At 42.2% G+C, this 21237-nt stretch overlaps 1 long non-coding RNA gene across 2 annotated transcripts in view; it reads right to left on the bottom strand.

Moving 5' to 3' along the window:
- LOC148109752 (uncharacterized) overlaps positions 1-20570 on the bottom strand; it is a 127416-nt gene extending 106846 nt beyond the window's left edge. For both annotated transcript variants that reach the window (XR_015724696.1, XR_015724697.1), the window contains exon 1: positions 20197-20570. This is a non-coding gene — a long non-coding RNA (uncharacterized LOC148109752). The remainder of the gene's footprint in view (positions 1-20196) is intronic.
- Between the last annotated feature and the right edge of the window lie 667 nt (positions 20571-21237).

The raw sequence follows: 21237 nt of genomic DNA, 5'->3' as shown, positions 1-21237 counted from the left end.
ACAGTTTCTCAGACTTTCTTTGTTTTTGATGAACCTTGACAATTTTGAAGAGGACTGGTCAGATGTTCTGTAGGGTGCTGCTCTATTGGAATTTGTCTGATGTTTTTCTCATGATTGGACAGGGTTAGGGGTTTTAGAGAGGAAGATTACAGAGGTAAAGTGTCATTCTGATTATAATATGGCAAGGGTATATAATGAAAGTGGAGCCTCTGCATAAATTATCTGGACTTCTGCCCAGAAGCTTTGTCTATTCTTCCACAACTCTTCATTGATTAATTTTTTATTAGTATGGACTCATGAATACAGCAGGGTTTATCAATTTCTCTAAATCTATGTGAAAACAGAGAGAGAGAGAAACTATATAGCAAAACCCCAAATCCATGGACATTTACAACCAAACTAGGCAATACTAAATTGTTTCTATCTATCCCAAAATAAACCTGAGTGGGAGAAACACCAAGAACTATAAGACTTGCATGTCATCAGTTCTGCAGGAGGAAGAAGGAAGAAAAGACAGAGGAGGATTTAATGAATCTAAGTACAGAAGAACCCCAAATACCAGGAAGTACCTACTGGAAAGAAGGTGGGAAAACTGGGGAGCAACAGCTGGAACGAGGAGAGGTTTTGCCCTCTCTAAAGAGGTAAGTGTAAGAAGCCTGTGGTAAGAAGAACTGAAGGGGTCCCGCATGAGGGAGAAAATGCTGGGAATACAAAAATTGAGCAGGATAGGGACAAGAGAAAGGTGGAAAAAAAGATCCAGGTCAAAGCAGGGCAGAGGAACAGAAGCAGCAAAGCCCAGAAAACGAGGCACGGTAGTTTTGGGCACTGTGCAAAAACAAAAGAGGGAACTCTGTGAAGTCAGGAAAACTTTTTTGAACCCCCTTGTCATTCTAAAAGTTCAGAACTAATTTCCCACAAAAATAAACAACAGAAAAGGATTAAGGCCAAATCCCATACAAAATTATTACTGAGGGGAAAAAAAAAAAAGAGAATAAAGAGAAGAACAATACCCTATGGACACCTTCAAGAAAGGCATGCCCATGAAACAGATGGAACCTGCAACCTGGGGAAAGAAAATGTGAGCCCAGGATTTTATATCCAGCAAAACTAACTTTCAAGCCAAAGGATCATGGACAAATTGTACTATCGATCCCATGAGCCCTTCCTGAGAACCTACTAGAGAACAAACCTCAGACACCCCCAAATAACTGGCAGATCACCAGGTAAGCATTAAATATAATTACCCACAAGATGTAGACCCACTGAGGGGAAAAAGAGAACACATCCAGTGCATAATGGTCATGTGCTCTTACAAATAGCCCAACTACCATGATGGGGGAGAACGGGAGAGGATATAAAACTACTTAATATTATTAGTAAGACTGATAATAATATTATTCTGGGGTTGTTTTATCCTGGTGTAACACAGGATAAAATAAATTATTATTTATAGGGCATTCTAATTCTAACATACCCCATGACTTTGAAAACCAGGGATTTCAGTGGGGAAGGAGGAAGACAGAAATGGAATAAAGAAGAGGAAATAATGTGTATATTTGCTTGTTTATTTTCTAGCTCGGTCTGCTGAAAAGGTCTAAATATAACAACCAACTGTATTAGTCTGCTAGGGCTACCACAACAAAGGGCCACAGTCTGGGTGGCTTAAACAAGAGAAATTTATTTTCTCACAGTTCTGGAGACTGGAATTCTGATTTCAAGGTGTTGGTTCCTTCTGAAGCCTCTCTCCTTAGCCTGTGGATGGTTGCCTTCTCCCTGTGCCTTCACATGATCTTTCTTCTGTTTGTATCTTAATCTCTTCTTCTTAAAAAGACACTAGCCATATTGGATAAGAGTCAACCCTAATGACCTCATTTTAACTTAATTATCCCTTTAAAGACCCTATCTCCAAATACAGTTACATTTTGAGATACTGGGGATTAGGACTTCAACATATGAATTTTGTGGGGAACACAATTCAGCCCTTAACACCAACCTAGTTCACTACTGCCCAGTGTCTGGTCCTTTACACTAAAAGAAATAGATCTTTTGGAGAGACTCGTGGGGTAGTTTTTGACAGAGGTGGTGGTTACAAGGTGTTCGCTTTATAATAATTCATTGTCATACACTTATTTTATGTAGTTTTGGGGTATGTGTTTCATTTTACAATAATGCTATAGATTGAATATCTGTATACCTTCAAAATTCATATATAGAAATCCTAATCCCCAAGGTGATGATAATATGAGGTGGGGCCTTTGGGAGGTGATTAGGTCATGAAGATGAAGTCCCATGATTGAGATTAGTGCCCTTACAAAAGAGACCCCAGAGATCTAGCTTGGCCCATCTGCCATGTGAGGACACAGTGAAAAGACAGCCATCTATAAACTAGGAAGCAGGCTCCCACCAGACAGTGAAGTGCTGGTACCTTGATTTTGAACTTTCCAGCCTCCAGAACTGTGAAAAATAAATTTCTGTTGCTTATAAGCCACCCAGTTCATGGTATCTTGCTAGAGCAGCCCAAGTTGACTATGACAAATAAAAAAATTGAAACAATTTTAAGAGGAAAGATGGAATGACTAGCAACTTGATCAAACATGCAAAAATAAGAAAAATGTACAAGAGGACACAGCACTTTAATAAAGACAGAAGGAATAAAAGCAACAATATCAGTCATTATATTAAATATGAATGAACCAAATTCTACCACCAAAGACAGAGGTTGTCATATTAGGTGTTTAAAACCAAAGTCACCTAGGATAAAGAAGATGTGGTTTATATATACAATGGAATATGTCAGTCATAAAAAGAATGAAATTTTGCCATTTGTAACAACATGCATGGAGCTAGAGAGTATAATGGTGAGTGAAATAAGCCAATCAGAGAAAGACAAATACCATATGATTTTACTCATATGTGGAATTTAAGAAACAAAACAAATGAACAATAAAAAAAAAAAACAACAACCAAGAGACAAGCCCAAAAAACCAGATTCTTAACTGTAGAGAACAAACTGATGATTACCAGAGGGGCAATGGGTGGGGGGATGAGTGAAATGGATAAGAGGATTAAGAGTACACTTATCATGATGAGCACTGAGGAATGTACAGAATTGTTGAATCACTGTATTGTATACCTGAAGCTAATATAACACTGTATGTTAACTATATGGGAATTTTAAAAAAATGAAGAAAAAAAAAAAAACAAAGCCAGCTAAATACAATGTATACATATTTAAAGATAAATGGCAAAAAATGGTTGAAAGTAATGGGTTGGTAAAGCAATATTAAGCAGATACAACCAAATGAAAGCTGTAAGTATGTGTGTAGCACATTTTCTTTATTCATCCATTGATGAATACTTAGGTTGTTTCCATATCTTGGCTATTGTAAATTATGCTCTAATGAATATGGGGGTGCAGATATCTCTTTGAGACAGTGATTTCATTTCCTTCAGATAAATACCCAGAAGTGGGATTGCTGGATCATATGGTAGTTCTGTTTAAAAATTTTTTGAGGAACCTTCATATTGTTTTCCATAGTGTCTATATCAATTCATATTCTCACCTATGGTGTACAAGGATTCCTTTTGGTCCACGTCCTTAGACATACTTGTTATCTCTTGTCTTTTTTAGAATAGCCGTTCTAACAGGTGTCAAGGTAATATCTCACTGTGGTTTTGTTTTTTTTCCCCAATAATTAGTAACATTGAGCACATGTTCATGTACCTGTTGGCCATTTGAATATCTTCTTTGGAAAAATCTCTATTCAGGTCCTTTGCCCATTTTTAAATTGGATTATTTGTTTTTTTCATTTTGTTTTGTTTCTGCTGTTGAGTTATAGAAATTCCTTATATACTGTAGATACTAACCCCTTTTCAGATGTATGGTTTGCAAATATTTTCTCCCATTCTGTAGATTGCCTTTTCATTTTGTTGATGATTTCCCTGCTGTGCAGAAACTTTTAGTTTGATATATTCCCACCTGTTTATTTTTGGTGATGTGCTTTTAGGGGCAAATCTGTAAAATCATTGCCAAAACCAGTGCCAAGGAGCTTTTTCCCTGCAGTTTCTTCTAGGAGTTTTATGGTTGTACATTTAAGTCTTTAATCCATTTCAAGTTAATTTTTATGAGTGGTGTAAGATAGGGGTCCAACTTCATTTTTTTATGTATGAATGTCCACTTTCCCCAGCACCATTTATTGAAGAGACTATCTTTCCTTCATTGAATATTCTTGGCTCTCTTGTCAAATATTAGTTGGCCATATATGTGAGGGTTTATTTTTGGGCTTTCAATTATGTTCCATTGCTCTGTGTGCCTGTTTTTATGCCAATATCATACTGATTTGATTACTATATCTCTGTAATATAGTTTGAAATCAGGAGGTGTGATGATTCCAGCTTTGTTCTTTCTTAGGATTTCTTTGGCTATTCAGGGTCTTTTGCGGCTTCAAATGATTTTAAGATTGTTTTTCTATTTCTGTAAAAAAATGCCATTGTAATTTTTATAGTGACAAAAATAATCCAAAAAATTCTGTGAATGAATAAATCCTAGATGGTAGTCAAGAACGTGTAAAAAGAGAAGCTTAATAAGGGGAAATTTGTCTTATCTGGTGGCAGACCATAGAATAAAGATACTTCAGTGAAATCAATATGATATTTGTTTCAGAAAAGGCAAACAGATGAGTGAATCAGAATGGTGAATCTGAAATGACAGCCAGAAGAGAACTTATATATGACAACAATGGTGGTTAGTTTTTGGGAAAGGACAAACTTAACAAATCTTGCTGGCACAATTCACCCAACATCTAAAAGAAAATAAAAGTGAATCCCTGTCTTATATTCTATTTGATAACAAATTACAGCTGTATTATGGAATAAATACAAGAAGCAAAGCCTGGCAAACTCTGTGTCTAATTTAGGAGTGGGGAGACTTTCTTTAGCAGATTGACAGTTCAAAAGCTTTAAAAGAAAAGGACATATTTGAATATATAAAAATTAAAAACCTTTGTAGGGTGAATGATTTATTAAAAAAATCAACATCGTTTTGAAAAAAATATTCAATAGAGATGACAAAGTTTATTTCTAGCTATTAAATACAAAGAGCTCTTATAAATTGACAATAAAAAGCTGATAGAAACAATCCAATAGAGAAGTGAATAGGGTGTTCATGAGAGTGCAAATCAGAAAGACCAGCAAACAGGAAAAGAGCCTTAAATTTACTGGTGGTAAGGGAATTTCAAATTAAAGTAGTGATGTAATATCATTTAAACCCACAAGAGTGTTTAAGAGGAAAATAACACAATGCATGTGAAATAAAGTGTGAAACCCTTTACATGTGTATATACACAAACGTGTACTTACATGTGCATTTTTGTGTCTGTATATGATTTTATGAGTGTGGAAAATTAAGAAAGGCTTTATTGTAGATTGCTAACATAAGTTACTTATGTTGGTGCTGGAGGGAAATGGGAAGGAAAAGGAGAGGGAGAAAAGTAAATCAAATGAGAAAGGAAAACAAAAAATAAGACAGTGCTTTAAAAAGCATTGATAAGGGGGCATCTCAGTGGCTTGGTTAGTTTAAGAGTTCAACTCTTGATTTTGGCTCAGGTTGTGATCTCAGGGTCCTGGGATTGAGCCCCACATCGGGCTTCTCACTCAGTGTGGAGCCTGTTTGAGACTCTCTCTCCCTCTACCTCTGCCCCCACTACCCCACTTTCATGTGCACTCTCTCTAAATAAATAAATCTTTAAAAAAAAAAAGAAGCACTGATGATATATTTATGTATTTGTATGAAATTACACATGTATGTGCATATGTAGGCTTTTTTTTTTTAACAAAGAAAACATTTCCTCAGATTCTTGAAACCATTAGTCTATTGCCTCCCCATCCCCATTTTATTATAAGTTTTAAAAAACAGAAAAATAGAAATAGTACAATAAACACTTGGATATCCTCACCTAGATTCAACTGCTGATAACAGGTTGATGTATTTGCTTTATCTAGAAGCGTGTATGACTGTGTGTATAGTGTATATATCTGTGTTTATGTACACACATTTATTTTAAGAATTATTTGAAGGCAAGTTGCAGGCATAATGTCACTTCATCCCTAACTACTTCAGCATGTATCTTCTAAAAGTAAGGACATTTTCCCAACATATCCATACTACTATTATCATACCTAAAAAAATTAACACTAATTTCATAATGTCATTTAATATCTATTGCATATTCAGTTTTCCCCAGTTGTCCCAATGGAATATATATGTTCCCTGTCTTTCATTTTTTGAACCAGGAGCCAATGAAGTTTTATGCATTACACTGTCATTCCTTTTTCACCCAAAAAGAATCTTTAAATCTAGATTTTTTTTCCCTCTGATAGTGACCTTCGGAAGAGTGTGGGCTAGCTGTTTTGTTGAATGTCCCTGTATACCAGGATTAATCCTTCCTGGTCTCATTTGACCCCATGTTTATCTTGAGTTGCCTGGAGTAGAGTGCTAATGGCCAAAGCTACAGACTGCACCAAATTCCCCCCATCCCCACCACCCTTTTTGGTCTACTTCTCTGTCCCACCTTCCGTCAGGCACAGTGTTTCTTATTCTTGGGCATCCAGGGCCCTCCCCCACAGGTTCCAACCCCTGCGCTATGCTCTCTGCTACAGCTCTGTCAGCTGGGCCTCAGCAGCTGCCTCCTCACCGTCTGTCCACCAGCCTCCATAAATTCTGTCCTAGTCTGGGCTGAGCAGAGGCAAAGGCTAATGAGCTACCATTTTACTAGGAAGTGTTAACTCCAGGTACAGGGGAGGGACATTGGGAAGAGAGAAACCCATACGAGGATAGGCTGGCCTATCCTGATTCTGCAGGACCACACTGAGAGAGGTCCGATGGCCCCATCTCTCTCATTACTCAAAGGTTTACCCCATGAGACTTGAACGCCCCGCACTTGCAGGTTGCCAGGGTATAGAAGCCCAGGAGCACCTGTGGTATGGCATGCCTCATGGAAGACTGGGGCGGGAGGTAAGACCTTGCCAGGTGCTGCCTGCTGGAAGTTGGCTAAAGCCCTCCCTGCTCTGGGTTGGTGCTACCATGGCTAGGACAAGAGGTTTTGAAGTGGTGCTAGAGAGGCATCCCATGCACCACTCTGGCCAGTGGCCTGCCTCTTCTGTCACTGACTTAAACCTTTTCTTGGTTGTTGTTTACCATGATTTTGGAAGGGTGACAGGAGACAGGAAAGATAAATGTACACAGTCAATTCTTCACCATGAATAGTATCTTCTTCATTTGTTTTATGTGCTTTCTGAAGTATGAAGATGTGAACTCAGTGGTGTGCTGGGGAATGTTGAATACTGGCTCTCTGGGGGGGGAGAAAGCCCTGATTTGTAGCATTTGCTGATTTTCATGGTGCAAATACAGCCTCCATGGCCAATTTCAGGCTCCCAATGTAATGTCACTGAATGCAGAGTTGGGAAGAAACACAGACAATTAGCTCCCATGAGCTGGTAGATGCCAACTCCAACACACGCCTGTGTGTGAACTGAATAATAAGCAATGAAGGACATAGGAAGTGTGGGAGGCCTGCTCCATGGTTGAGTTGAGAGAAGCAGAAAAAGTAAGCAACAAACAATTAAAAACAAAGGGGCAGTCCTCCATTTGCTGACCCTTTATATATAACAAACACCAACTCACAAATGAAATATTAGAAAATATCTTGTTCCTGACATGGGAACTGCTCATATTTCTTAGCTATGCCTGACTTTTTGGGTTCTATACCAATCCAGTAAAATATCAATGACGGAAAAAACAACTACAAAATAGAGACAGTTTGAGGAGGATGCAAGGGAGAAGTGTATCCTACCTGTTGAGCCTGTCGGCTTCACAAGCAAACAGACCCAAGATCTGATCTTCATTCCTATCCAAACAACTATAGAAATCCAAAGGACCCAGCTCTCCCAGTAACACCTAACCTCAGTGTACCTGGGACCACACACTTAACTCACACAACCTTTTTCCTAGCAAAGGGATTTTCTTTTGGGAAACACATCAATATCACCTGGTGAGATTTGTCCAGCCCCCCCCCCCCCTGAAAGATTCCATCTGATTCTAATGTGCCTCCAGGGTTGAGAATCACTGTACTGGTAGGTGTACAAACACAAAATGACTTCATGGCCATGGGTGAGACATGGCTTTTGGTAAGCCCTCAAGGGGCATCACTGGAAAATCAAAATTCACCTATCTAAGGAAATGCTTCTAATGGTTCAGTGTTCAGTAGAAGGCCCTTGAGGAATTGGCTTTGAGGTTGGTCCCTGTGTCTATATACACACTGGATCCTGAATGGTGGAGGGTAGTTAGTGGTCTAATGACAATGGCCTGGCACTCTCCCACCTTATGCCAGTTCTGCAGAATTTAATAATGCATAGCCTCTGTATTGTAGATGATGTTACCCAGGTGCTTATAGAACAGAGGGCAGGGAAACTTATTGCTCTTCTAAATCCTGGCTGGATGGCAACAGTCCTAAGTCCTGAGAAGTCTTACTGATTCAGCTAGACAGTGTCCCCAGAGCTCAGGCCACTAATGCAGGACATCACATTTATGCTTTTGTTGCTCCAACATTCAGCATGTGGCATCCAAGTCCATCCTGATCTCGTCAATGATATTTATCCTTAGTGGGTTTTGATCACATTAACTCCCAGATTTTGCCTGTCTAGACCAAAGAGGCCCCAAGCCTGTAGTCCGTCCTCCTCAGCAGCCGCAGTGTCACTTCCGTGGTCCTTCCATGGGCGGCCTGCCTAGGCCCCAGAGGCATAGTTTTACAAAAATGCAGATAGGTAAATGCTGTCCAGTCTTTTTTCATTACTTACATCAATTGGAGGCCAGTTGGTTGGAAAGAACTCCAACTAGGAGCGACTTAAACAAAAGAGTACTTATTACCTCATGTACCAAGAATTCTGGAGGTAGACTGGTTCAGGCTGGGTTAATTAAGCAGCTCAGATATTATCAGAGACCCAGGTGCTTTCTATTTTTCCACTCTGTCATAACCCGCATGTTGTCTATTGTTCTCAGGCCTGTTGCCTGATGTTAGAGATTGGAGCCCCAGTGCCCAGCTCCCTGGGCAGACACAGCGATGTGAGCAGCAGAGAGGAGGAGTCGTCTTCTCCTGTGTGTTCCCTTTTATCAGCATGGAAGAGCTTGCTCTGAAGCTTTCTAGAAGTTTCCCCTAGTATCTCACAGGCCAGAATTTCATCGTACACCCACCCCTAACTGACCAGTGGCAAAGAGAATGTACTACTACGAATGGTTCAGACGAATATTTAATCTGAGCTGCCTGTCTGAAGCACGTTGCCATCTTGAGGAAAACTGGGGCGTGTTAGCAAAGGGAGGAGAAATGGTTGTAGGACAAGCAACTAACCTTGTCTGTAGCCCCACACTCCAGTTACAGCAGCATACCTGAGATGCACGCTTATCCAAATTTCCGGGAAACTTTCCGGAGATCTTCATTTTACACGGGACATGCTGTGGCCTCCTTGCGTAGCCACAGGTGCCCCTATGTTTCACTGCAGGTTTGGTTGAATCTCGACTGCTAGATCAAAAGCCCTTTCCCATGGGACTTTGAGGTATTTTTCCGGTGCCTTCCAGTACTCAACATGTCTGCAGAGAAGTCTGAGTTAAGTCCAACTCTCATGCTGATCCCTATAAAATGCTTTGTTCCCTCTGAAACAGTTTTGAATTTCCTCTTTAAGGTTGGAGGTCTGAACCTGCACCCCAAATATCTAGGTGTGGACCTTCTTCCATTCCTCCCTCTGGGCACTCAGTGGGGCCTGGTAGTCCAAATATTAAACCTTTACTTCCATGTTTACTTACTTTTTTTCCTCCTCTGCTCCTGGAAGTCTAATAAAACTAATATTTTATCTTCTGGGTCTATCGTACTTGTTTTTTCACCTTTTCTAATTATCTGCTTGTATCTGCTCTAAATGATACGAGGCTTCCTTGGCTGATCTTCTAGACCAGGGCAGCTGGCGTGGCAGATCTGGTCCACTACCTGGTTTTGTGTGGCTTGTGAGCTAATTTGTATTTTTAAATGGCGGAGAAAAAGAATAATCCTATTTCAAGGCAGCTGAAAATTATATGACATTTAAATTTCAGTGTTCAGAAATAAAGTTTCATTGAAGTGCAGCTCTGCGCATTCATTTACATATTGTCTGTGGCTGCTCTGGGCTGTAATGTGGTCACACAGCTGTGGTGGAGACTCTGTGGCTCGTAATGCCTCAAATATTAACTATCTGGCCCTTTACAGAGGCAGTTTGCTGATTCCCATTAGAAGATACCAGCTGGGGTTTTAGCCATGCTCATTCTATTATTCAGGTGGTCCACTGAACGTTTTCTTCACTAATGATATTTTTTTATTTCTTTTTCTTTTTTAAAGATTTTATTTATTTGTGGGGCGCCTGGGTGGCTTGGTCATTAAGCGTCTGCCTTCGGCTCAGGGCATGATCCTGGGGTCCTGGGATCGAGCCCCACATCGGGCTCCCTGCTCACTGGGAAGCCTGCTTCTCCCTCTCCAGCACCCCCTGCTTGTGTTCCTTCTCCCACTGGCTGTGTCTCTCTCTGTCAAATAAATAAACAAAATCTTGAAAAAAAAAAAGATTTTATTTGAGAGAGAGAGCGCACCCGTGCATGAGAGAGCACAAGCAGGGGAAAGGGACAGAGGGAGAAGCAGACTCTCCGCTAAGCAGGAAGCCCCATGCGGGGCTTGATCCCAGAACCCTGGGATCATGACCTGAGCTGAAGGCAGACGCTCAACTGACTGAGCCACCCAGGCGCCCCAAATTTCTAAGAAATTTATTTCTCTGGTTATTCTTTTTATCAGATGGATCAGCTCTTTTGTTACAGATTTTATATTTGTTTTTAAGTAAGCTTTTTACACAAGCACAAAAAGGGGCCCAAATCATAAATGTAAAATTCACTAAGTGTTCACAAAGGGAACGTATCCATGTAACCAACCAAAAGAAAAATAAAATGAGCAGCACCCCAAGACCCCCTTTGTATTCTCATAGATTACCAACCAAAAGGTAACCACTATGTTGACTTCTAATCTTGAGCTGTATTGGAATGGAACCATTCAGTGTGTATCTTTTTGTGTCTAATTTCTTCCACTGAATATTATGCTTGTGAGATCCACATTGTGGGTAGCCATCAGTTGTTCATTTGCGTTTCTAAATGTTATTCCTTTACGAGAATATACCACAACTTATTTAATAATTCCATCAAAATTATTTCCGACTTTTATAGCACTGCCATACACTTTAACGTTTTAAAGAACATATTGTGTACATATCCGTTAATTGGGCATAGATTTCTGAGCCACAGAGCGTGTTCAGCCACAGCAGATACTGATGAATTCCCAGCAGCAGCGGAGAAGAGGTCAGTTCAACATCCTCACCAGCACTTGGTACGATCAGTCTTTTACATTTTAGTCATGCTGGTGGATACACGTTAATATTCATCGTGATTTTAATCTGTATTTCCCTAATGACTGATGAGTTTGGGAAATTTCCATATGTTTTGGGCCATTTGGTAGCCTCTTTTTTGAAATATCTGCTCAAGTCTCTCACCAGATTGTGTCTTTTCTTATTGATTCATAGGAATTCCTTACATATTTTGGGAATGACTCCCTTGTTATTCCTAGCAGCTTGCCTTTTTGTGCTCTCAATGGTGGTTTTGTGTGTGTGTGTGTGTTCTTTTTTTGATGATCAGAAGTTCTTAATTTGTAGTGGTCTAACTTTATTTTTTAAGTTAAAAATTTTCCTCTTTAAATTCTAAAAACTCTAATTTTGGGGGGTGCCTGGATGGCTCCATCAGTTAAGAGTCTGACTCTCAATTTCTGCTCAGGTCATGATCTCAGGGTCTTGAGATTGAGTCCTGCATCGGGCTCTGTGCTCAGGGCAGAATCCACTGGAGATTCTCTCCCCCCTCGCCCTGGCTTGAGCTTTTTTTTTTTTTTTTTTTTTTAAATAAATAAAATCTTTAAAACAACTCTAATTTTTTTCCTTCATGCTTAGTGCTTTTAACGTTATGTTTAAGAACTTTCTGCCTACCTTGCAGTCAGGAAGATAATTCTCCTGTGGTTTTTTTCTAAAAGCTTTTTTTGTTTTTCCCTTCACAACCTCATCTCCAGTTAATCTGGAATTCATTTTTGTTAATGGCTAGGATTCACTTCTCCTGCACGGATATCCAATTGACTCGGTTTCATCTTTTCTTATGGCACGGCTGTGTCTTTGTTACAAATATAGTGACTACATAAGAGTGGATCTCTTTCTGGATCCTGCGTTCCACTCCACTGCTCTGTTTGCCTATGAGCGGAACAGCACCACCCAGCCTTCGTTACTGTGGCTTTGTAATAAATCTTGACATCTGTCATGTAAGTCCTCTAGCTTGTGCTTAAGATTATCTGGGTTGTTCTTGGCCTTTATCATTTCCACATAAACTTGAAAATCAACTTGTCAGTTCAGACCACCACATTAAAAAAAAAAATCTGAATTTTTATTGGAGTTGCATTGAATCTATAATTCAGTTTGGGAATATCTTTATAATATTGACTGTTCAAATTCATGAATGTGTCCTTCCTTCCTTCCTTTCTTCCTTCCCTCCCTTCCTCCCTCCCTTCCACCGTCTCTCCCTCAGGTCTTTTAAAATTTCCATTGATAACTGTTCTGCATTTTGTTGTGTGTATAGGTTTCTCAACATCTTTTGTCAGATTTATTATTGGACATTTTGTTTTCTGAGACTATTGTAAATGATATCATTTTTTAATTTAATTTTCTATGTGTATGTGGCTGGTACAATAGATTTCTATATATTGACGTTATATCCAGTGACCTTGAATTCACATAGCTGTAAATCTTTTCAGTTGCTAATATTCAAACATGTTGTTTGTGACCAATGGCAGTTATTTACTTTCTTTCTTTATCCTTAATTTTTTTCCCTTGCTTTATTGCACTAGCAAAGACCTCTAGCACAATGTTGAATAAAGGTAATAGTGGGCAATCTCATCTCATTCCTAATCTCAAGGGGGGGATTTCAATATTTCACCACTGAATTATGATGTTTGTTCTGTTTCTTTTTTTGGCACTTCTTCTCAGTTTATAGAGGTTCCCTACTATTCATACTTTTCTTATGAATGGGTATTGAATTTTATTAAATGCTTTTCCTGCATCTATTGAGACGATTGCATAATTTGATAATGTGGTACATTATTTTGATTGAATTTACAATGTTAAACAACTTTCTATTCTTAAAATAAATGCAGCTTAATAATGATGCATTACCCTTTTTATCTCATTGAATTTGATAGAGGTAGATTCTTATCTACCATTAGATATTAGGGGTTTCTAGTCTCCATTTGTTACCCTTGTTCTTTGATCCTATTTTTGTCTTCCACTCTTTTTTTTTTTCCTTCCTTTTGTCGTTAGGATTGAGCATTTTATAGGATTCCATTTTCTCTGCTTTCTTAGCGTATCAGGTATACTTTTCCTTTTACATGTTTTAGTGGTTGCCCTAGATTTTGCAATAGATACTTACAACTTATCCAAATCCACCTGCAAATAACACCATGCCACTTCGCGGGTTGTGAAATAAGCGTCCTCCCTCCCCTCCCTTGTATCATTGCTGTCATTCATCTTACTTCTATGTAAACGTATACTAGTCTGCATGTATACACTAACACAGTATACATAGATATGATATACACGAAACCAAACACGATTGGATACATTGTGGCTATTATTTTGAACAAACTGTTACCTGTTAGATCAATTAAGAAAAATAAAGGTTTTATTTTACCTTCACTTTTCTTCTTTGATGCCCTTCCTTTCTTTTATGTAGATCCAAGTTTTGGATCAATATTTTTTTCCTTCTAAGGAACTTCTTTTAACATTTCTTGCAAGGCAGAACTACTATAAAATTTTTTCCTTGACTTTTGTTTTTCTGAAAAGTCTTTATTTCTCCTTCACTTTTGAAGGATAATTTCACAGGGCACAGAATTCTAGGTTGGTGGTTTTTTTCTCTCACTGCTAAATATTCCACTCCACTCACTTCTTGGTCGTGTGGTTCTGACGGGGAGTCAGATGTAGTTCTTATCTTTGTTCCTCTCTAGGTAAGTTATTTCTTTATTCCCTCCCGCTGGCTTCTTTCAGAGTTTTCTTTATCTTTGATTTTCTGTAGTTTGAAGAAAATATGCCTAGGTGTAGGTTTTTTGGACATTTACTCCACTGGATTTTCTCTGCGCTTTCTATATCCGTGGCTTGGGATGTGATATTAATTGGGGGAAATTCTCAGTCGTTATTCTTTCAAATATTTCTTCTGTTCCTTCCTCTCTTCTTCTTCTAGTATTCCTATTATGCATATGCTACACTTTTTGTAGCTGTCCCAGAGTTCTTGGATATTCTGCCTTTGTTCTCTTTGCTTTTCAGTTTTTGAGGATTCTATTGATCTCTCCTCCAGCTCAGAAATTCTTCCCTCAGCTCTGCCCAGTCTACTACTAAGTCCATCAAAGACACTCTTCATTTCTCTTACGGTGTTTTTGATCTCTAGTATTTCTTTTTGGTTCTTTTTAGGATTTCCATCTCTCTGCTCAGATAGCCCATCTGCTCTTGCATGCTGTCTACTTTATCCATTATGGACCTTAGCATATTAACCAAGTTGTTTTAAATTCCAGGTCTGATAATTCCGACATCCCTGCCATGTCTGGTTCTGATGTTCTGTCTCTTCCGATTATGGTTTTTGCCTTTTAGGACACCTTATAATTTAAATTGATATTCAGACATGATATGCTGGGTTCAAGGAATGTGCTAGGTAAATAGGCCTTTAGTAATGTGAGGTGAGGTGTAGGAAGAAGGGAAGCATTCTATGGTCCCAGGACTAGGTCTCCATTTTCTAGTGAAGCTATGCCTCTGGGCTGTGAATTTCACAAGTGTTTCTCAGTTTTTTTCCCTCTCCCTTAAGGGGGACACCGCGGCTAGAGTGGAATTGGGTATTTCCCTTCCCCCAGTCAGGTTCTAGGTAACTAGTTTCCCTCGAGGGCAGGGAAGAACAGAGTTCTCTGACATATGTAGGTAGGGCTCCTTCTCCACTCCCGCTGCCAGAAGCCTGGGGGGATATTCCCCCTCTGATATTTATTGTGGGAATGTGGTTGAGCTCCTGGAAGTAAATCTCACAATGTTTTGGGGGCTCCCTTAGGACTGAATCCCCCTGGAGTTTTCAACTTCAGACCCATCTGCACTGAGCCTCCAGCAAGTTGTCAATTAGAGCTCGGATTTTCCTCCCCGGCCCTGGTTCCCTCTGTAGTTTCTGCTTGTGAATCTCTGCTCTGGTAAGCTGTGACTCGCTGTATCTGCCTGTTCTTCCAGCCTTGGGAGAATTTGGAGTGTGTTCTCCCCTCTCTTATGGATTCAAGAAGAGCTGTTCATTTTTCACTTTATTTAGCTTTTTACTTGTTGGGATGGAGTGGCCCCTTCCAAGCCCCTGACAATGTGGAACTGAAGCTGAAAGTTATCACTGAATTTGATTTGCTTATACTTGTTTAGGTCTTTTCATCTATGTTCATGAAGAATATCGGCCTGTAATTTTCCTTTCTTGCTAACTGCAGAATTGAGTATAGCCTGCGACCCACATGCTATATGGTATTTCTTACAGAAGCCCTACGGATGGAAATCTGGAGACACCTGTTGGGGGAGCACCCACACATTCTGGCCAACTGGTTGGTATGTGTGTTTGAACCTTTCAGTAAGTTGCATCACCATGCTGTGGTAGGTCAGGAGCAAGACAGTATTCACCACGGATTCCTCCCTTTCCCTCACCCTTGGCATCCAATATATTAGCAAGACCTGTTGGTGGTACCGTCACACAAAATCAAAATTCAAAGAACTTCTTGCAACTTTGTTGACATACCCTTATCCCAGTCATGGTCTCCTTTTGTCTGGACTAATGTAACTGTTCAACTCGTCTCCCTGCCTCCTCTCTTGCCCTGTGCCCCTAAACCCACCCTACACTCAGAAACCAGAGAATTCTTTAAAATATATATATCCATGTTACTTCTCTGCTTTTATCCATCCACTACATTCCCATTGCAGCTAGAATGAAATCCAGCCTGCTTACAGGGTTTCAAACCAGATCCAGTCCTTGTATACCTTATAAATCTCATGTCCTACTCTTTTTGTTACTAGGTTCCAAACTTATAAGTAATCTATCAAATTACCAGGTGCTATTTTTTTTATAGCACTTATCTGTAGAAAACAATAGGCATGTTCCCCGTTGATTTTCTGCCGACCTTCCTTACACTCTTTGAGGGTTGGACATTCACTGACTGCCATCCCCAGCATGGAGAACATTGCCTCATCATAGAAGGTGCTGGATACATGGTTGAACCCTCTCTCCTAGTTCTTCAAACAAGACTAAAGGTTTGCCATCAGATTTTTAGTTGGCCCACCTGGTGTACATTTGAGCCTTCCCTTGGAGAACACCCATCAAAAGTGGGAAACTCATCCGGGGTCATTCCCTTCTCTTAGGTGTCTACTCCCTCCAAAACCTGTCTGCTCTGGGTTATTCTCCAGTGTATTTAGGTAGCTAAATTTTTATATTTTATCATCTGCACAGGAGTCTATTTGATTGGAACTTCTCACAATGACCAGGACTGGATGTATTTTTGAAGTTAGAATGTGGAGCTTGAGAAAATTTTGGTTTCTCTCTAAGGAGTTTTCATTGGAAACCTGTAAAGAGGGAGTTAGCATCAACTGAATTGGGGAAGACTGAGGATGTGCAAACTTGGGAGGCGGGGGTAGATCAGAAGTTCAGTTTTGGACATGTCCAGTTTGAGATGTTTGCTGAGTAGGTCCCTGAGATGCAAAGAGCTACATCTTGGCAACAAAGGTATATATTTTGGGAACTGCCAGCATACAAATTTTATTTAAAGCCATGGGACTCGGGGAGATAGTTGGGAGTGTGGACACATAGGAGAAAACCAGCGACTGTGCCCTGCACGCTCCAAAATTAAGCCGAGAGAAGAAGAACCAGCAAAAGAACAAAAGGAGCAGTCCATATGGGAAGGAAACCCAGAGAGTGGCATCCTGAAAGCCGTCTAGAGAAAATGTATCATGAGGGATGGGATGTTGCTGACGGGGGCATCAGATGGGACCTGAGAACTGGCAATCCTGAATGCTGGTGCTGAGAACCTGGCTGGCGGTGGGGGTGGGAGGGAGGTTGAGAGAGAACGGGGGGTGTGGGTGGGGACTGGGGATATGGAGGGGTTTATTTAGAAGTGGCTCCTTGGCGCGTTGGTCTAAGGATAAGGATGAGGGCATCATCAAGGCGGTGCTCAAAAGTACATGATGCCAAGAATTTCTTGGGATGAAAGGGAAGCAGAAAGAGACTCACAGAAAAAGCTTGATTGGCTACAAGGTCCCTGAACTGGGAAGAGCCTGTGAGGTGGGATGAAGGAGTGAGGTCAGAGAGGGGCCCTGACGTTTACTGTTTCCACAGCGGGCCATTCTTCGTGATGAAGAGGCCCAGGAGGAGCCGTGGAGAGGATGGCAAGGTGGGTGGAGGCTGGTGGAAGTCATAAGGAACTTTAAGGCCTGAGCAGGATGGAGTGCACAGGCAGATGATGGACTCGTGGAAAGGTCTGGAGTGCAGAGAAAGACTGGACCACTGGATCCAGCTGTCAGCGCGGGACCAACGTGGGGAAGTGAGTGGGGGAGGAGCTGATGGCGAGGACACCCGGCAGAGGCTGGTACTGCTGGATGGTGAGGGCCCCAAAAGAATGGGGTGATCTGAAGGTAAAGGGGAGATGGCTCTGAAGTTCTGCCCCCACCACCCTTGTCCCTGTGCTGCAGGCACGTTCGGATCGAACACCCTCAAGAGATCAGGGCTTTGGAGGAGACCAAAGCTTCAGCTTTATTACTCTTAAAAACATCAGGGGGTGGGGCGCCTGGGTGGCACAGCAGTTAAGCGTCTGCCTTCGGCTCAGGGGGTGATCCCAGCGTTATGGGATTGAGCCCCACATCAGGCTCCTCTGCTATGAGCCTGCTTCTTCCTCTCCCACTCCCCCTGCTTGTGTTCCCTCTCTCGCTGGCTGTCTCTATCTCTGTCAAAAATAAATAAATAAAATATTAAAAAAAAAAAAAACATCAGGGGGATTATTTCTGCCCCATCATTCAAGCCTACAGTAAGAATAGTCAACACCAAGTAGTTCTCAGTCCCAGAGCTATTACTGCTTGGCACGCTGTGCTCATAATGTATTTGCAAATTGATTGTTTCATGTTCCGTTTTACTTAACTTTTCAGGGTTAGTGGTGAACCAACGAGTAAGTGTGCTCCCTCCACAAGCCTTCTCACGCCCCCTCAGTTCAGAGTATTACTACTGCTCAGCTCCTCCCTCCCCTGGCAAAGGCTCCTCTGCCACCGCCCACCGGCTCCTCCCCTGGCTCCCAGCTCCTTTCCTGGCTCCCAGCTTCCTTCAGTCCTTAGTCCTTCTCAGCATTCAGATCTCATCTTAATATCACCTCCGGAGATAGACCTTTTGTTATCATTCTGGTTAAGGTCACTGGCCCTCCCCGCCAATCTGTTCTTTATTTCAGCACCCTTTTCCTTTCCTTCATAACTTAGTCCCATTTATATGTTTCCTTTTTAAAACAATCTATTTCTCGCAGAATAAAATTGCAGTAGGAGCCGGGTCAACTGTCCCGTTCACCATCATATTTCCAGCACCTGCCATAGTGTTTGGCACATAGCAGGCATTTAATAGATATTTGTTGGGCAAGTGATTGTATCTCCATTTTATAAATGACAAAAAAGAGACTCAGCGAAAGTGACAAAGCTTGGCTTCCAACCAGGGTCATCCAACCTTCCTATTTCCATAATCCCTCTTGAAATTAGAAAACAGTTTATTCTAATTCTTAATGATGGGTTAGAATGGCTGCAATGTCTTTATCACATTTTCTCTGGAGAGGTGGTGTGTCCTTGGCCCTCCTCAGATCTGGGCTACTCCTGAGGCTGCATCGACCAAAAGGAGGCTATGGGAGTGAAGCTGGGCCAGTTCCAGGCTCTGCCTCGAAGGGGACTGGCAACTTCACCTTCTTCCCTCAGAACACTTCTCATCAGGACCCCGAACTGCCTCGTGAGACTGACCGTCTTTCAGGAGAGACCGCGTGGCAATACCACCTGCGCGATATTCAGCTGTACAAGCAGAGCCGCCAGAGGACTCCTGCCCCAGCCGCCAATCAGCTGCAAGCTCAGAGATCACGAGATCCCAAGATCCCGGGTGAGCCCAGCAGAGCTGCCCAGCTGAGCCCTTTCAACACGCAGTACCACGAGGAACGTTAAGCAGGGTGGGGACGAGGATGAGGCAAGAAGGCACTTAGGACACAAGGTGTAAGGAGGCACTCGCTCTCAGGGACCTAGCTTGTCCTTGTTTGACCTCCAGAGTGGATACCTCCTTAGACCTTGTGCCCTGGGGGCCTCACTTGTCTCGGCCCAGACCTGCATTTTCAGCCGTTAGGTTTGGGTGGTTTTACCCAGCTCTAGAGAACCGAAGCCCCCGTGGTGCCCTGCACAGAGTAGGTGCTAACTTACTCATGCTTAACTCCATCCATTAAGGTACCATTGCAACTTCCAAACAAGGTGCTTTCGTAGGAATCCCTGGCCCTAGCCCTGACCCTGACGGTTTACATCACACTTTCTTCAACACATCCTTCCTGTAGATTATTCGCAAACTCTCCTTGTCTCCACCTCAGCAAGCATTCTTGAGCGTCTGCCTTGGGCTCAGCACTGTCCTGGTGCTCAGAGGTGGTGGGGAGAGGGCACGGCACACAAATGAGTAAGAAGGGGTCCTGCCTCCAAGGAGCCAACCACTGACCCAAGCAGCCGCTGCGGTCGGCTGAGACCCAGGGAGCCAGTGCCATGGGACGTGGGGGCTGCGGAAGGGGCTGGAGGTGGTAACCCTTGAACTAGGGAGATAGCAGAAGACTGGGAAGGGGCGGGTTTGTGCTGAGCCCAAAGGGTGAGCGTGCTCTGACCAACAGCGGCGAGGGGACAGGACACCTGTGCGCCGTGCTGCTCCCGTTGCCCTTCTGTTCTCTTGTTCCATCCCCTTCCCCACCCACTTGGGAAGGATCAAGGGAAAAGGATGTTTCCGGAGGTTTCTCCGGCTCTTACCTCAGTGGTGGCTCAGATTGACGCCAGAGTTCGGCCTTCCCGGGCAGGGCAGTGACGCTTTCCTGGTCAGTGGCTGGTGACAAAGTCACAAAGTCTCTGTTACCCTCGCCCTGCTCCACTGTCTCTTAATAAAATGACCTAAAGGGACTGGATCCATTGCTCCTGTTTGCAGACGTTCTATAAAACCCGACTCGTTGGAAGTAAACATGGGAAAGCTTATCCGGCTGGTGAGGCTCCTCTTGTGCTGGGATCCACGTTCACAGCCCAGTACCGCCTCGTTCCGCTGGCTGGCTCACTGTCAGGTGCTCCCACAGGCCCCAAGGTCAGGCCGGGCCCATTTTCATGTAATTCTTTACAATTAGCACGTGGCTTGTCTGCAGAAAAGGGCAGCCAAGTGTTTTCAAATAGTATCTTCTCTGCAGGTTAAACATTTACTTTCTGCTCTGCAAACACAGTTAATTTGCAGAGCGAACCCCCTTTCTTCTGAACTTCTAACAAACGCAACCCAAATTCTCCAGGCCCCACACCAGCTACGATGGTGGGATGGCGGGTGGAGGGCAGGTGTGCTGGTGAGAACTTGGGTCAGAATCCGGCAGAGGAGGCAACTGGTCCCAGCTGGCGAGGGGAAGCGGAAAATGGACAGAACCTCTCTGTAACGACCTGTGTGGGGCCAGGAAAAAGGTTGAAAAAAAAACCCTCTTAAGCCTTGTGGCCCATTGGGGATATCAGAGTTCTCTAGGAGAGAATCCCCATATTCTGGGACCCGTGGCTTCAGGCCTAGTGGAAATCCCAGGGACAATAAATGTTGTTCGTAATATAATCGTAAACACGTCAGTTATACTTCTTGATTTTTTTATGTTACATAACTGTTCTTACATTCGAATGTCTCACTGAGGTTTGGCCGTGAGAGTTAACGGGACCTAACTGCTGGTCCTCCTCCCTCGTGGATCTGGGGGATTGCAAACTCAGACTTCAGGGGCCAGGCAGGTGCCAGGAATTAATGGCATGTGGGGGCAGGCCGGTGGCCATGTGAGGCCCTTG

The sequence above is a fragment of the Ursus americanus genome, chromosome 6 (genome assembly GCF_024610735.1).
Source record: "Ursus americanus isolate L20-20 chromosome 6, mUrsAme1.1.p, whole genome shotgun sequence".
Lineage (NCBI taxonomy): Eukaryota > Metazoa > Chordata > Mammalia > Carnivora > Ursidae > Ursus > Ursus americanus.
Note: the sequence above shows the minus strand (reverse complement) of the source record. Positions and strands in the feature narration are given on the sequence as shown.